The 16,919-nt window shown below is 37.8% G+C and overlaps 1 pseudogene; it reads right to left on the bottom strand.

Annotated features, from left to right (window-relative positions):
* Positions 1–12,865: 12,865 nt before the first annotated feature.
* Positions 12,866–13,420, bottom strand: LOC115302359 (annotated as a pseudogene).
* Between the last annotated feature and the right edge of the window lie 3,499 nt (positions 13,421–16,919).

The following is a 16,919-nucleotide window of genomic DNA, read 5'->3' as shown; positions in this document are numbered from 1 at the left end:
TCTCTGTTAATCTTTGTGGCAGAGACAATGTTTTGAACACTCTAGGTACGAGAGTTGGTGATCTGGCAACTCTTTCAATTGGGTTAGGACTATGTGACTGGATTATGGACAATAGAATGTGGGTTGAAGGTTTGGCAGACATATAAATGGCACACTTGTTCATCAAATTTGTGTGTTCAGAGGAGTGACTACTTCAGGTTAAAATATATATGGATTCAAGTCCAGATGTGACTAACCTGGACAGTTGGTCAGACATCAGGAATGAGAAAGAGTAGAGGACCAGGAAAAGAGTGATCTGGATAGCAGCATGTGGAGGACCACATGGGGGTAGGTGCTAAGTGTAAATATCTTTATTAGGACATATTAATACCCATCAGGGAATATCCTTCATGAAAGAGATACTACACAACCAAGTATTCAAAATGACAGTTGGCATTCACCTCCTCAGTGCAGGTATGATGCACACATGACTGAGGTGGCCATGGTAACAGAAATAGAGGCCATGAATGGCTTCAACAACCTAAGGTTAAACTTACCAAATCTGATGTAGCTATTGCCACTGTTAAATGTCTGATTGATCAATAATAGATACCAGTGAAGGGCCCCAGATAAGGCACCATTTTTTTTGAGGAGACCAATGAGTCAGTTTAGGGGCAAGTTGTCTATATTGGGCTCTCTCTTACCATTAAAGGTACAGTGATTAATTCTCACAGGAACAGATACATCTTCTGTGTGTGCATTTTCCTTTCCTGCTTTCAGGATCTCAACCAGTACCACTGTTGAAGGGTTTACAGATCTTTGACTCACTGGCTCATCCCACATTATATTTTGTCAGATCAAGGGGCCCATATACAACAAAGAAATGTGTAAGTGGGTTTACAACCATGTAATCCATTCATTGTATCATTTAGTGGAGGATGGAGACGTTGAATATCAGTTGTGGCCCAGAGACTATCTGCAGTGGTGGGAGCTGTTTTTTTTCCCACTCACTTTTTGTACTAAGTTTTCCCCAGGAAGAGAGGCCTACCAGAATTGTAGAAAATCTGTTACTCAACATGATAAGAAGTATAGGTGAGAAACACAAGAGTGGACTGGGATGGACAAGTTGTTTTGTCTAGATCTCTCTTCAGAGAAGGACTTACTGTCCCTGTTTCGGGAAGTTTCATTAACAGAGACCCTTCAGATAATAGCCTCTTCACAGAATTCCTTGGCTGCAGTTAGTCAGTTTTCACAAAGGCACAACCTTCCTGGAGTGGTTCATACCCAATGACTGATCAAAACAGATGCATAAACATCTAGCCATTTTGGCCCAGTGTGTAACAATTTTCTTGGACAATTTTAGTTCCCAAGTTCCCTGTGGGGTAGGCTGAAGTAATTATGGGCCTCCCTATCTCAGTTTTTCAGTCCTGCTTTCCTTCTCTTTCATAGATGCTGATCCCAAGATCCTTAACAAATATCCTGTACACTAACCCCAACATTGGCATCTGCCTTCTGGAGAACCCAACCTGTGACAATGTTCCTGGATGGCTCTGCTGGTTAAATGCCTGTTTCTTGATTTTGGCTCAGGTCTTGATCTTGTTGTCATGAGACTGAGCCCTGCATTGGGCTCTGCACTGAGCATGGAACCTGCTTCATATCCTCTCTCTACCCTTTGCCTGCTTTCTCTCTCCTCTTTCTCTCAAAAATGAATTAATAAACATTAAAAAAGGGGATTCATTCAAGAGATAATAAGGCCAATTTGCACAATAATAGGGAATAGAAACTCAGAATCCTTCCCAATCCTGCAGAATTGGGAGAGCCAAAAGACCTAAAAATGGCAACTAGCCAAAGCTATCAATAGATAAAATGACTCATCCCCCACCTCCATCCTCTTCATTGATCCTAATAGCCTTAAAGTATCTCCCATTAAATCAAGAGAGGGAGAAGTATGCGGGACAAGAAAATAAAGAAAGAAATCATATCCCAAAACAATAATTTTAAGAGTGCTTCTGGTATCATTACTGGCACATGTAACTGACTGGAAGCAAATAGATCAGAAAGTTAATAAGTTTTTAAGAAACCTATAATGACAAAAAACTGAGTCTGGATTTGAAAAAAAAATATGACTCTTAAGATTTGAAACAAAAATTGGGTTCTGACTTCCAATAAACAGAAAGTCAGTTTTGAAACCTGTGCATACCACAGTGGTGAATGACTCCCAAATCTCATTTTAGGTGTGGTCAAGGATAGTAATGGAAAAGGAATAACTTGACAGAGAGTGACACCATTGGACATGAGACCAATGGACACATATTCCTCTGAAGAGGAGAATCAGAAGCTAATTAAGGAAAATCTCCCTCAAGTAAGGACCATGAAAAGTATCTGCCCAGTGTAGTTCAGTGAAGGCTATATTATATGTCTCCCATTCAATTCCTTTTCAAATGGGAATATTTACTGTAATTATTTTGTTCCTGTTTCACAATCTGTTAGATGAGATATGACATAACGGTGACTTTTTAGTTCATAGATCTCATGAGAAGAGAAGCCATGTTTGGAAAGACTAAGTGACTATCACTCCAAATTCTTGGAGTTTGAGCTGAGGGCAATGACCAGATGGGGCTTTGGGCTAGGGCTGAGTATGTTCTGTGTGTGGGTAGAAGAATGGAATGATTTTATGTCTGGGGTCATAAACAGAAACAGAGATAATGCTATGTATTCTCTGTATCTCCTGTTAACTCCCAGCTTTCTCTTCTCCTTTGGCAGCAAGCCACTTGTTGAGGTGGAAGTCCCACAAGATTCCACCATTACAGGGAAGATGTTTCCCTGAAAATGTTCCTGATATACACTGGACTTTATATGAGTGAGAAATACATTTGTTTTGTTAGGTTACTAAAATTTGGGGGTTACTTTTTGTTGCACCACAGATTAGCCCATTCTGACTAATATGGCCTCTTTCTGGACCAGTTAAGGTTTATGCCAGACATCATCCCTCTATCCTCTACGTATCTTACCCTCTTAATGTTTTCAGTCACTTTCTTTCAAAGATGCATTCTAAGTAATTTATTTGGATCTGTCTTTCAGGTCACTGAGACTGAGACTCTTATCTGTTGTCTCCAATTTCCTATTTACTCATTGTATGTTTAATTTTAATTTATTTTTCATGTATGGGAGTGTATTGGGTATTTCTAAATAAACTTAGTTGTTCTTTGTAGTTTCTCTTCTCCACTTGTATTTTCAAGCATCTCTTTTATTTTTTTAAACATATTGAATTTGTACAATTTTATATTCTCTATCTGATTATTGCAATCACTGAAGACTGTCACTTCTGATACTCCCATCTCTTTGTTCCTGCTGGCTGTCATTTTTGTGTTTCCTTTTGTGTCTTATGATTCGGGGCTCTAAGCAACTCATCTTAATTGGCACTTTGTGAATTACCTGAGACCTAAGTTTTAGTTGGATTCCTCCAAATGATATTTGTATTGGTTCATCCTATTTGGCAGCATTAGTAACCCAGGACCACTTTACTTCACTGTAGGATTTTTTTTTTTTTACTAAAATGAGAGCATAAATTTGAATTGCATACTTCTGCAATGATTGTTTAATGATTGCAAATTCTCAAATGGGATTTTTTTCTCTCTTCACTTAGCATAGACTCAATAAATGCAATAAATTGATAAATGCAATTTTCATGACTCCTTTTACATTCAATGTATTGTCCTTGGGGGCTGCACCTCATGGAGTTTGTCTTTATAGGCTCCATTCTTTGGCAGATCCTAGATTTTTAACTTTATTTATTTATTTTGAGAGAGAGAGAGAGATCTTGCACAAGCAGGGAATGGGTAGAGGGGGGAGAAAGAATCCCAAGCAGGCTCTGGGCTCCACAGTGAGCCTGACATGGGGTTTGACCTCATGGCCACACGGGACTCAATCTCAGGACCTTGAGATCATGACCTGAGCTGAAATCGAGAGTTGGGGGTCTTAACTGACTGATCTATCCAGGCACCCCTGGAAGATCCTACATTTATACTCCATTCCCCTGCACCTTTTCCAGCATCAAAACAGAAGCTCAAGAACTCCAGGGTTTACCAGAAACCTTTACATATAATGTGATTTTGGTATTCTCTTATCCATCAAAGTTCCTACTTCCACTTTTTCTTTAGCTTCTATGAGTTACTTACTTTTGTGCTAACTCAGCAATGCTTTTTGAAGATTGAATATGTATATTTTATCCACCACTTATCTGTTTCAGTCAGGAAGGTTGTTCAGAATTACCTAGTCTGCCATACAGCTAGAAATAAGTCACATCAGATCACTAAACTCATGCGCATATGCTTCTACCAATCAAGTTTTATCCTTACCAAAATTAGACATGATCCTTATTAGAGATGTTTTTTAGTATAACTAATTAGTTTATGGAAATATTATCCTAGCTGATTAAATAGTTCTGTCAGAGAGCTTTTGTTTATTATGAAACAATGATGGCAAGTCTCAGTAAAGGAGAGGTGTTTAATAAAACACCATTAAATTAAGTCTGGGAAAAACAACAGTAAAAGTTTTCAGAAAAATTGTAAGAACCAATAAGAATTATATCCTCAGATTATTTTGCCTTTATTTATTATTTTGTCTTTAATTTATTGCTCCACTTTAGAGAAACCAAAATGAAAACTAATGCCGCATTCTTTTTTTTTTTAATGTTTTATTTATTTTTAATACAGAGAGAGACAGAGCATGAGAGGGGGAGGGGCAGAGAGAGAAGGAGACACAGAACTGGAAGCAGGCTCCAGGCTCTGAGCTAGCTGTTAGCACAGAGCCTGACACGGGGCTCGAACCCAGGAACGTGAGATCTGACCTGAACTGAAGCCGGAGGCTTAACCGACTGAGCCACCCAGGCGCCCCCTAATGCTGCATTCTAGACATTATAGATACAGTTTTTGTAAGAAAGATGTCAGGAAACCCAAGTTTAAGAACTTCACTTGATGAGAAGACATTGGATTCATATGCAAAGATTAGTAGATAAGATATTTTAGATATGGACTTTTTTATTTTTCTGTCTAACATACAAGGCACTTTACCCTCACCAGGAAACCAGTCATAACTATAGAATAAAAGAGAACTGCTATCAATATTAAATCCATATAAACATAATAGTTAATACATTTGGTATTAGACTATGTTGAGAGCAAAGTTTTTTGGAGGTGTTTGGTTTTTGCCCAGCCTTATTCAGGTATAATTGACAAGTAAAATTGTGATTTACTTAGGGTATAAAATGTGATGATTTGGGGTGCCTGGATGGCTCAGTCGGTTAAGCGTCTGACTTTGGCTCAGGTCATGATCTCATGGTTCGTGGGTTCGAGCCCTGCATCGGGCTCTGTGCTGACAGCTAGCTCAGAGCCTGGAGCCTGCTTCAGATTCTGTGTTTCCCTCTTCCTCTGACCCTCCCCTGCTTGTGCTGTCTCTGTCTCTCAAAATTAAATAAAAACATTAAAAAATTTATAAAAAATAAAATGTGATGATTTGATACACACACGCATTGTGAAATGATTCCCCTTATCAAGGCAGTGAACACATCCATAATGGAGGTGTTTGTTTTGTTGAAGTTTTGGATAGAAAAGGAGAGGTTACATCTCAGCCTTCTCCAAACAACTTTTTTTCCAAGAGAGAATTTTTACTATTTCAATGTGAAGATCTTAAACCCCACTAATATCAAAATATACAAATGTACAGTTATTAAATACAACATTTTTCGAACCCTACTGTCAAAATTTAAAGAGTGACAACATCCAATTTTGGTGAGCAGTTAGGAAAAAGTCACTTTCGTTTTTTCCAGCTTCATTGAGGTGTAATTGATAAATAAAAATTGTGTATATTTAAGAGACAATGTAATGATTTGATACATGCATACATTGTGAAATGGTTACCACAGTCAATTTAATGAACATATCTATCACCTCATACAGATTAACTTCCTTTTTCTTTCCTTTTCTTTTTTTTTTTTTTTTGGTAATGAGAACACATAAGATTTACTCTCAGCAAATTTCAAGTATACCATACAGTATTATTAACATGTAGCAACTAAGTGGTTATTTATTGTTTCATATCCTTCATTTTTGAAAAGAAGTTCTTGGGACAGTTTCTCTACTCAGCATTTTGTTGCCCTTGTTATGGCTGTTACTTCTTACTTTCTTCATAATGTCTATATCTTACCCTTTTCTTCATTTTCAGATGCTGGCCTTGGGCCTATCTCTTTCTAGTCAAATGGGACACTGATCTATTTTACTTAGCCAAATACAGTTCTCATTTTCAGAGGAATTTTCCTTTGGTTTCAAAAATATTCAACAGTTTTTTCTTCATGACTTTTTATCAGTTATCTACTTTGTATCATTATAATTTGCTAGACTCTTCCACACACTATCTTATTTAAAATTATGTCACAACCCCATCAGGAAGGTATTATCAACTTCATTTCACAGATAAGAAAATAGAAGACCAAAGAAATTTACATGTCCAAGTCCATAACCTAGAAACCATTAAATTTAGTCTTGAAACCAGGGTTGGCTAAATCTTTTGTTTGGGTTTCCTTATTATAATATTGCATTATCATTTACCCCATGTGGTATCACTTGAGCCTAATCTAGGTATGTCTAGCTCTAAACCCCCAGTGTTGTCCAATTTCTTTCATAGACCATCTAAATGCCTTCTATTTTACCTAATTTGCTGTGGGAGGAGTTTCAACTCATTTTTTTCTCTTTCCAGTAAAGCCAAACTTTAATAAAGCTTCCTCTGTAATTTTTCTCCAGGATGGATTTAGTTTAGGCATTCAGTTCTCTCTACAACATGATAACTAGACAATTAGCTCCAAGATGACAGTTTTGTGTCTTTTTCATCTTTGGACTTCCACTCTCTTCCCATGTGACCAGGAACAGCCACCCATGTTTATTCAATTGAAGCGCTCCCTTCTCCTTCTTGTTCCAACTCAGACCTTCCCTTAGACTTCCTCTCCAACCTTCATTTAGTCGAATGGCCATCTTCCAGGTGATTTGGCTCATGTTGTTGGGTATGTCTAACTCAGAGTTTCAAAAAATTATGAAAAGTCTTGATCTTCCATAACAGGCAGTTACTAAAAGGAAGGATACTAGAAATGCAAACAATGTAAATTAAAATAAAAAATTCAATATATTCAACCTTTCAAATTATCAAAATAGAAATACCGATAATACTTAGTACTGGCAAGGTTGCAAGGAGCAAGCTCATATATTGCTAGTGAAACTGTAAAACAGCACAGTATTTTTTGGAAGTAATTGGTCAATATATTGTAAAACTTTAGAAAATCTTTTACCTTTTACTTACTAATTCCATTTCTTAGATGAGGAAAATCTTTACTTGTGAAGATGATCATCATAGTTTTCTTTGTAATATTGAAAACTATAAACCACCAAAACATTCAGTACTACTAACTGAACTATTACACAGAATATAGTAATTCATATTTTATGGCCAAGCAAGTGAGGGTAAGGCATTCTCCAACTGCTCTTGCATGAACCTCATGAAGGCCCACAGGGAACTCGCCACTTCTGCAGTACTTGGAATGAGTGGAAAGATTGAGGGGATTATGTAGTGACACACGAGATATGCTCATTACACTGTTATGATGTTGGGAGAGAACTATAAGATTTAATGTTACATGCTCAATTGGATCTCAATTGATTCATGCACTCAATAATCTATTGAGTGCTAAAGTGGTCCCCAGGCTCTATGAAATCAAGGAATAGGACAAAACTCTTCTTTTGGAAGCATACTTTCTAGGGTAAGAGGCAGGTTTGGGGGCAGGGGTGGGTTACAGACAATATACTAATAAATAAGCAAAATTAATTAAAGATTGTGACTAGGTGTAGGCTAGAAATGAAAATATATATGACAAATTGACAATACAACAATGCTTGAACAAAAGATTAGGCAAAGAAAGACCAAAATATTCTCAATGATCATCTCTGAGTAGTAGAACTTATGCCATGGCTTCTCTGTGCTTCCCAGATTTATAATAATGGGCATGGCTTTCTCTCAGTAAGCAGAAAAACCACAGCAAAATTGTTGTAAAACATCATTTAAGAAAATTAAGTCATTCCTCATTATCTGGGTGGCCCCTGGAAATGACTTCCTATCCCATTTTGTACTTGGGCTTCCTTCTGCATGGATTTGGGCTCTGGGGTCCCCCTGCTCACACTTGTTTGTCATGGACTATTAGAAATTTCACATAGAGGAAACAGATGTATGGGTGTGTGTGTGTGTGTGTGTGTGTGTGTGTGAATGAAAAGAAAATCCCTGAAAACAAGGACATTTCCAAAGTTGCTGTGCCTTTAACAAGAACATGGTGAGCGAGTGCTCCTGAAATATAACTTACCCCATTCGCTACTTGTTAACAAGGCCAGCGATCCATGAAGTTGATTCTTTTTTGGGTTTTGGTGTCTGAGTGTTTAAATTAATGGCTTGAGAATAAAGTCTATCACTGTATGTAGCAGAGCCAGCAATTGCTTACGTTCAGGATAAACTATGGATAGACTTGAGTTTTCAGTTTTCAAGGTGCCCACTTCGCACTGCGATTGGCAACTCAACATTACTTTCATATTCCCCGTTATGAGGTGTCGCCAGAAACACAAATCTGTAAGGGGCTCTGTCGCTTACCATCTGCTGATTCTCAGGGTCTCCAAATGGCCCCAAAAGGTGGTGGCTGTTTGCAGTGCTTGGACTTTTGAATCGCATTAAGTACCGGTCGGAATTTTCTGTTTGGCTGACCTCTAAAGAATGGCAGAGGAGACCAATGCAGACATCAAGTGCCCAGCAAAGGAACCTTCCGGGACAATTCTTGCTCCCGTCCCGGATGCCAGTGTGACCAATTCAGCAATTGTGTCTTTCCCCAGGATAAAATGAATATTGTGTCAGTGAAGCTAGAATCATAGAGCGATGATCTGAGAATCAGTGAGAAGGAAGACGCTGACCTTGGAGAGGTTTAAGAATGCCTTATGAATAGCTATCCGGAACATAATTAAAGGCATTTTAACATCATAAGCCTTGAAGAATGCGAACCATCACCACTGCACACTGGGGAGTAAAAGATATTGCTTTTATAGCTGCAGAGCTTATGGTCAGAAGTGATATGAAATATTAGAAATGTGACAGTTTTATAATAATTTTATTCTTGCTCATTGTGATAATTTTCATTTGCAGCTTTTTACCTTTGAATATCTTGAATTGCATTAAGCCTTTCTCACTCCATCCTTGTCCTGTAATATTAGAAGCTGTGGTTTTAATCTGAGGAATTACAGTAAACGCTACAGGCACAAGCAAACAGATAATGGTGTTTATGACGCCCGGTATTTGAAGAATTAAAAGTTTTGAGTGAATTTTCCCTCAGTTAATGAAAGCAATAGAGCCCTGAGTGAAATATTGCCTCTTCATTCTTTTTATACTATCACTATCTCTTCTGGTATCCTGTTCCCCATCTTAGCTGCTTTTTGTTTTGGGTATAAGAAGAGAAGGAAGAATCCTTTCTGTCAAATAATTTCCTCTCTTATTTTTCCTTGCCTAAATATCTCTTTCAAATACTGCATGTATGTTCTTTACTGAATAACCCAAGTTAGAATTAGTGCCAGAGGTCATATGGTTTAAATATTTAAATATTCCCCTTTCTTAGATAAGGAAATACAAAATTACAAGTCTCAAGACCAGCAGAATTAGGACTACAGTCTATACCTCCCAACACCACAAAAACAATACCTAACACTCACTGAGCATCTGCTAGTGGAAAGGCAAAGCACTAAATACTTCACATGCATTAACTCGCGTGTGTGTTTGTGTTTGTGTGTGTGTGTGTATGTGTGTGTGTGATGTGTGTTGAAATAAAATTTTATTTATTTTAGAGAAAACGTGGTGGAGCGGATTGGGGCTGTGGGCTCTAATTTTCAAACTCTTCATTCTTTAAAGACTCAGAGTGTCTATGTGAGATGGGCCCTGCTATTGTTGTCACCCTCGTTTTACAGAAGTGCAAACCGAGGCACAGAATGGCTACACAACTTACCCAATGTTATATACTTAATAAACGGCTCCATCTAAAGAAACCAGGCTGTTCGACCTGCACCTACAAACTCTGCTGTATGCAAGTGTCTGAAGATATTCTCTGCATTCTCTCCTTTCCCTTCATTTCTGGGGAGCTTTCCCTTGGAGGGAAAATGTCTAGGTTAGCGTGAAGAATCTCATACATATATGCACTATGGGTTTTTCTATTTTTAATTTTTATTTTAGGGGGGGTGAGAGAGCATGGGTGGGGATGGGGCATAGGGAGAAAAAGAATCTTAAGCAGGCTCCATGCTCAGCACAAAGTCCAATGAAGAGCTCCATCTCACGACTTTGAGATCACGACCTGAGCCAAAATCAAGAGTCAGACGCTCTGCATGAGACACCCAGATGCCCCACTATGGGCTTGTTTTGATAATGATTTTTTAACCTGTTCTCTTTCTATGGATGACAATGCTATTTAGCATCTTGCTGGGTCATTTGAGGAGGATATAAAAGAAGCAGTTAATGTGGATCTTCCCTTCAAAAGGCTTAAATTTTAGTTTGGAGTCAAAGAAACTTAAATGAAATGAAATCAAAATTTACTGAATACAGAGAACAAACAGGGTTGCTGGAGGAGTGTTGGGGGTGATGGACATTAAGGAGGGCACTTGTTGAGATGAGCACTGGTGTTATATGTATGTGATGAGTCACTAAATTCTACTCCTGAAATCATTATTACATTATATATTAACTAACTTGGATTTAAATAAAATTTAAAGAAATAACAATCTTTTGCATAGCAAAAAAAATTTACTGAATCCTTAACACATAGAGTAGGTAGTCAAAAATCTTTAACTTATTATGATCAAGTCAGTATCTGAAAGATTGTTCATTAGCTTATTTGTTCAGAAGTCCTGGAATACTTGACAAGCAATCTCAACATGTTTATGTCAAGTTTTATTAAAGAACTGTGACTATTTGCCAGTTATGATTTTTAATCCTCAAACATTATTCCCAAATAGGCTTACATTTTCTTTCTTTTTTTAAAATAAAAAATAAATTGATAACTTGATGCTGCTTCAGACATGCAGTTAATTAGTGAGAGACCTGATCGCCACATCTTAGGGGACCATACCCAACCATCTGTTGATGGCTGAGAGATTGCTTCACTTTTGCCCAAGTGAAAACCTTTGTTATTACAAAAGTTTGTAAATTGAATGTTAGTAAGTGAGGGAATTTTTGCATTGTCCATTATAGGTGGTACAAAGATTGCAAAAATAATCAAAACCAGGTTGTATTCTTTAAGGAACATAAAATCCAGTTAGGAAGACAGGCATAACCATATTTCTGAGACCCTCTGATCATTCTATGAATCCATGTAATGGTTAGACTCCTTTCTGGTAAGTATAATCATTTATAATCTGTCAGTAGGTGAGCTACAAACCGAATGGTATACATGTGTGTCATGTGATCACAGGGGAAGAACTGCCTGCATCGGTGTCAGACACAAGAATGCGTTCAAGGTGAACCCTAGAAGATGAATAAGATTTAAAAAGTGAGTAGAGAGGAAGGGACAGATTAACCATGCCATTTCTTTTGTTTGTTTTGTTTTAAGTTTTTATTTAAATTCCTATTAGTTACCATACAGTAACTAACTTCAGGTGTATGATATCATAATTCGACATTTACATACATCACCCAGTGCACATCACAAGTGTATGCCTTAATCCCCATCACCTATTTGACCCATTGCTTCACTCACCTCCCTTCTAGTAACCCTAAGCTTGTTCTCTGCACCTCTCTCTCCGTTTCATTTCTTATATTCTAAATATAAGTGAAATCATGGTATTTGTCTTTCTATGACTGATTAATTTGCTTAGCATAAATCTTTCTAGTTCTATCCATGTGATTGCAGATGGCAAGGTTTCATTCTTTTTTAAGGCTGAATAATATTCCATTATATATATATGTGTGTGTATACTATATATAATATAATATATAATGTAATATTCATCATATATGTGTGTGTATACACACACACGCTTCTTTATCTCTTCATTAGTTGATGGACACTTGGGCTGTTTCCATTATTTGGCTATTGTAGATAATGCTGTTGTAAACATCAGGGTGCACATATCCCTTTGAATTAGTGTTTTGTGTTTGTTGGGTAAATACCTAGTAGTACAATTGCTGGATGGTAGAGTAGTTCTATTTTTAACTTTTTGAGGAAACTCCATGCTGTTTTCCAGAGTGGCTGCACTGGTTTCTATTCCTACTAACAGGGCAAGAGAGTTCGCTTTCCTGTGTTGTTAATTTTAGCCATTCTGACTAGTGTGAAGTGATATCTCATTGTGCTTTTAATTTACATTTCTTTTATTATAAGTAATGTTGAGCATCATTTCGTGTGTCTGTTAGCTATCTATATGTCTTCTTTGGAGAAATGTCTATTTGTGTCTACTGTCCATTTTTTAACTGGATTATTCATATTTTGGGTGTTGAGTTTTATAAGTTCTTTATAAATTGTGGATACTAATTCTTTATCAAATATGTCATTTGCAAATGTCTTCTTCATTGAATAGGTTGCCTTGAATAGTTTTATTGATTGTTTTCCTGTGCTGTGCAGAAGCTTTTTATTTTGGTGTAGTCCCAATAGCTTATTATTGTTTCTGCTCCTCTTACCTCAGGAGACATTTCTAGAACGAAGCTGATGTCAGAGAAGTTACAGTCTGTGATCTCTTCTAGGATTTTTAGGTTTCAGGTCTCACATTTAGGTCTTTAATCAATTATCACTTCATTTCTGTGCAAAATACACCATCCTAGAGCCAAATCTCACCCTTTAGTAGTACATCAGTGGATTGGCTATAGTGGAATATATCACTCCTGGCACCACCCCACAGATCATATTAATTAGAAGGGTTTCATCTTCTAAATATTCTACAAATAATTTCTTCAAGCTCCAGTAAGTGCCAGTTTTAATGGTGCCATTTGATGCCAGTCTTAGTAAAGCCAGAACTATTCCAGAATGCAGAGCCAAAATACCATCTTCTTTACAGACTGAGAACAAAGCATGAAACATTCTTGAGAATTTTATCTCATTAAAGTGGATATCAATGCTTTGGTCTTGAACTTGAAGTCACATATTGGTCAGGTCCACAAGGAAAGTTCTAACCTCAGCAACAACAGAGACAAGGCAGCCATACACAAAGGGTTTCCGATTCAGACCAATCATCCCATGGCTTATAGTGACACTTTCCTGGTGCTGGCTGGGCTCATGGGACAACTCGGAAGCCCAGGCTCCCGCAGTCTGAAATGCCACCACAACCCCAACTCCAAAACACTGAGAAAAAGAGAAGTAACCAAGTCATTGCCTTGGTGACAGTGACTCAGGCATTTGCACACAGCCTTCTCAAAGCCTATAAAAGAAGGCACAAAATAAGAGGGAGAAACATCAGGGTCCTTAACAGGGAAGTCAGACAGGCTGTGGATGGCCAGGCCATTTCAGTGTGAAACCCAATTATCAGGTAAATCATAGCCACTGCAATCTTGGACTTCTCTTCCAAGATTGCCACTGCCCATCCCTTTTGTACTTGACACCAAGGAAGCATGCTAATATGATTGATCAGACCAAAGTACTTCTTAGAGCCACATCGTTGTTACAGGTAAGCTCACTATCTTTACAGGTGGGAACAGCATCTTTCCTTATCTCTTGTGATTTCCCTTCCTATAATAAGCAGATCCAGGCAGGGCCTTCATTCTCGAGAACCATGGTTTCTTAATTTTTAGTATCTCCTGGCATATGACTAGGAGGTAACTGTGTCGGGGCCCACACCCCATGTTTACTCATTCATTTTGTCTCTCTCTTCTCCGAATGCTCCCGTCTGTGTTCTCACTCTACTTGCCTCTCCATTCTCCACATATCTGACTGTGTAGAGTTGTCTCAAAATTTGGATTTGCAGTAAACGGAAAGGAATTTAAGGCCCCTCCTAGATCTCCACCAAAAAAAATCTCGTTTTAATTCTACCATTTAACATAGTGAAGTGGTAGGAAGATTTCGTGTTGTTATTAATTTCAGTGGGTCTGTTATGCTAACTATCCTGTTTCTGTATTTTGCATGTATCTCTCTTGGAAATCTTATGGGGAAGTAAGGATATTTTTCAGGGTGATATCTGAGAATTTGGAAGCTCACGGCCACCAAACATTTACCCATATTCACAGATCTTAATATAGGACTTATCCTGGAAAAGGGTACCTATAACAAAGGTTTATTTGTTATTAGACCAATAGGTATAAAACTCTTAGGTGACTTGATTATAGCAGTTCATTGGTGTCTTAATCCATTTAATATTTTCTTGTTTTTTTTTTAAGTTTTATTTACTTATTTTGAGAGAGGGAGAGAGAGTGAGACAGAGAGAAAGAGAGTGCCAGCAGGGGAGGGGCAGGGAGAGAGGGAGAGAGAATCCCAAGCAGGTTCCATGCTGTCAGCACAGAGCCCAGTGCAGGGCTCACACACTGTGAGATCATGACCTGAGCTGAAATCAAAAATTAAAGTTAAAATTTTCTTTACATTATGTCTTCGATAATTCATTTGCTAAGTGACTGAGATGAAATGCTCTAATAGCTCTGCCTGTGTTGAGTTCACTGGGCTGGTGTGTGTGTGTGTGAGTGTGTGTGTGTGTACAGACCACATACCAGTCAATATAGCAAGGTTGCATTGATTTTTCTGGTGTCTAACCATTGCATAACCTGGCCCATGTGATCTCAGTTTCAAAGGGTTTTTTTTGTTTTGTTTTTGTTTTTGTTTTTTTTTTTAGGCTAACTTCACAGTTCCTTGAAAAGACTAAATTTCATAACTTAAAGTTGGAAAAGTAGATGCCACCCAAGCAGCATCTAGATCAGTGTTTCTTAAATTATGGTCTGTGATCTGGTCTACCTTCATTAGAACCACATGGGACATGTGTTAAAAATGCAGAATCATTTGCTTTCACCCAGATCTACTGGATACAAATTTTAGGATAAGTCATTGGAATCTATATTTTTAACATATTCCTTAAGTTATCATGATGACCACCCAAGTATGGGAGTAAGTGATTCTAGGTTGTGCTGAGCCTATACATCTAGAAGTATAGAGATAGTGAAGACACAAGACTTTGCACAGTTGGCTAAGCCACAGACATGATGCCACCCTTGGGCCTTGTGTGATGAGGGACTTGTCTAGTCTTATTGGACAATCTTTCAAATAACTTTCTTATTGCAACCATAGTAGCCTCTACACATCTGCAATTTGACCATTTGCTTTTGGGTTATGGAATGTGATGGCAACAGTTTTAATAAAGTCTCCAAACATTAATTCCCTGAACTCAACAGATTTAAAGGCAAGCCCACAGACCAAAGTAGAATGTATAGTAACTTATGAGTTGCAAATAACTGGGAGAGTTCACAATGTCTGCAACACATATTTAAGCAAATTAGAAGAGCATTGAGACTTTTAATCAAGTCCTAGAATAATCCTGATAAACTGATCTAAATTCTTGACCAATGTCTCATTTCCCAGGGAGTGGTCAGTTTATTTGACAGGAAAATGCCAGATATGTTTTAGTTTTTCGTTGTGCTTTCTGTCACCATTATCAGAATCGATTTCAAGCCATAGTTAACAGCTAAGCCAACACTTTATGTAGTTTGCCCAAGATAATAAGATGTCTGCTTTCTGTAATGTTGATTCTTGAACATATTGAAAATTGATTCACAGTGCCTTCTATCAGCAAGCTTTATTTTTATTCATACTAACATGCAGTGCTTTGGAAGGTAACAAGTAGATGACCAGCAATTTTCAGAAAGCATGCTTTATTAAATGATATAATGTGTACCAAGCACTCAACAGAGAGCCTGACGTGTGGTAGAATTGAATTAAATAGTAGTTACAACTACTTTTTCAAAAAAGTAATTAGCTCTAACCTACTTACTCTGCAATACAAGAGAACAACTCAACAAACAGGCAGGGTATAAATAAGCACATTTAAAGAAGAATTTCACCACTGACTTGCCCACATGAAAACGACAGAAAGAGGGTTCCTTCAAAGATTGATGCCTAAAAGCATTGCCAACCTCTTTTTCCTTTTTTGCAGAGCCCTCCTTTCCCAGCCTACAGAGGCTAAAAATAAATGCCAGTTCATTGGTTGCTTGGCCTCTCTTGCTGATAGGGGATTGGCATGTTGTCCCATCCTGACCAAGGACCTGAGACCAAACCTAATAGGGACATTTGTCAAAGACTTTCTACCCTGAAGGAAGAGAAAGAGGAACCAGAAACACATCTTTCTCCATTTTTATTACTTTACAATATTATTTGTGTGAGGCTATGATGCTTGGTGCTGTGGCAGCCTTTTTTAGATCATAAGGATAGGGCCCAGGACCTCACAGTGAAACTGAAATGAAACCCTGACATTGCTGAACCATCAGATGAATCCTGGAACTATCCAGAGTGCATTTTTAGGTGAGGCAAAAAAAAAATCCGTTTTATTTCAAAGCCTCTTAGTTTCTGGTTTTTCTGTTTCTTGAAACCAAAAGTATCCTGACATAATTTTATAACAGCTACACTTTCCTTTTAGAACAAGCTCCATAAAGACAGGGTCAAGTTGGGGCACCTGGGTGGCTCAGTTGGTTGGGTGTCTGACTTTGGCTCAGGTCATGATCTCACAGTATGTGGGTTCAAGCCCTGTGCTGAGATCTGTGCTTATGGTGTGGAGCCTGCTTGGGATTCTCTCTCTCCCTCTTTCTCTGCCCCTTCTCTGCCCTCTCTCTCAAAAATAAATTTAAAGAAACTTAAAATATTCTTAAACTGTCAACATAAACAGCATTCTTTTTTATATTTTTTCTTTTTTGAGAGAGAGAGAGAA

The sequence above is a fragment of the Suricata suricatta genome, chromosome 1, assembly GCF_006229205.1.
Source record: "Suricata suricatta isolate VVHF042 chromosome 1, meerkat_22Aug2017_6uvM2_HiC, whole genome shotgun sequence".
Lineage (NCBI taxonomy): Eukaryota > Metazoa > Chordata > Mammalia > Carnivora > Herpestidae > Suricata > Suricata suricatta.
This window is presented reverse-complemented; position numbering and strand designations above follow the sequence as displayed.